Genomic DNA, 1,894 nt, shown 5'->3' with positions numbered 1-1,894 from the left:
TGAAGAGACTAAGGATATGGTACTCCTTTTTCTACCTGACATCCTCCTTATCTCGCTTGGTCAGAACTATCTTCCTAATAGCTTCTCAAATACATGAACGACAGTCCTGTCTCTGAAACTTTTGGATTATTGTTCCTCTGTCCACATAGCTCCTTCCCTCATGTCGTATGGGTATTCCTGACAAGAGTATTTAAAACAGCACCTGACAATATTCCCCCAAAGCACAGATGATGTCCCAACACCTTCTCTGTTACTCTGTTCTGCACAGCATTTGTCACTACCTAATGACAATAAACGTTCCTCATTTATTTGTTTAGTCAGTTTACATTCATTAAACTTTAAGAAGTAGAAAGGCTAGATTTTTTCTTATGTATCCACTGTTGCATTTCTAGTACACAGTATTTGGCTTATGGTAGAGACCCATAAATATTTGTGAAATTAATGATGAAATACATGTTGAATAGAGGCGCCTGGGTGGCTCAGTTGGTTAAGCATCCGGCTTCGGCTCAGGTCATGATCTCATGGTTTGTGGGTTCGAGCCCTGCTTCTGGCTCTGTGCTGACAGCTAGCTCCCTCTCTCTCTGACCCTCCTCTGCTCATGCTGTTTCTCTCTGTCTCTCAAAAATAAATTTAAAAAAACAGAAAAAAAATTTTTAAATACATGTTGAATAAATTATTGATTGTATGCTAGTTACTAGAAATATAATTCAGACATGGTGCTTTTTCTCTGAGTTTTTATATTAGACTTCAAGAGTGAGGGAGACCATAGTTCATCCACATCCATGGTCTGAGCACTGTTTGGAACGTCATCACAGGACAGATGGGGGCTTAGCTCTAAAAGCAGAAGTATATTTTTAGCAACTTTGAATCCGAATATGCTTGAGATATACAAGTGGAAGTGTACAGATTTATAGGTATCACACTCAAATAAGATTTGCACATGGAAAAAAAGAAGAGATGTACACTTGAGAACTGACTACATATCCTTATTGAAGCAATGGAACTAGATGAATGGCCAAGGGAAAGAAAATATAGAAGAACATAGAAAGTCCACCAAGAAAACCCTTAAGTGCTCCATATTACCCTTACCTTCTAGTATCCAGAGATTAACATGGATTCACACAAAGTAGTGTTCAATGTACAATAAGAAAAAATAAGAGATTCACAGAAGAAAGCATTTCACAATAGACTGTGATCAACTAAAAAGTGATACTCAATTTTACTCAAGTTTACCTATAGAAGGGTGGGACCCATGTCCATCTAGACAACTTAATGTGTGAAATACGGTATAAAATGTATGGGTCCATGTGGTCCCATTATAAAAATGTATGGGTTTCTCAACAAAAAGTTAGAACAATGGGTAGAGAAAAAATTCTTACAGATGTATTTATTGTTCTGTCAGTGTACATAAAGATATGGTTGCAGTGTCAAGGCACCACCTTAACAAAAGAGAGGACATAAAATATAATTGAAAAAATAATGGCTGCAAGTTTCCAAATCTGGTAAAAATTATAAACTCAGAGTTGGAAGAAGTTCATTGACTCAAGAATAAGAAACATGAATAAAGCTATACTAGGGGTACATATCATAATCAAACTGATCAGAACTAAAGATTAAAAAATAAACTTGTAAAATCAGATCAAAAGATACATCACAAATTATCTAAATAAAGGATGAAAGCAGATTTGTTATCAGAAAAAAAGTGCAATTAAGACAATAGAGCAATATCTTTAAAACTCAAAGAATAAAATACTTGTTAAACTAGAATTCTATGTCCCACAATAATACTCTTAAAAACAGATAAATGCTTAAAATTTTTTTAAACATTTATTCATTTTTGAGAAACAGAGCATGAGTCATAGAGGGTTAGAGAGAGAGGGAGACACAGAATCTG

This window comes from Suricata suricatta, chromosome 11 (genome assembly GCF_006229205.1).
Source record: "Suricata suricatta isolate VVHF042 chromosome 11, meerkat_22Aug2017_6uvM2_HiC, whole genome shotgun sequence".
Classification (NCBI taxonomy): domain Eukaryota; kingdom Metazoa; phylum Chordata; class Mammalia; order Carnivora; family Herpestidae; genus Suricata; species Suricata suricatta.
Note: the sequence above shows the minus strand (reverse complement) of the source record.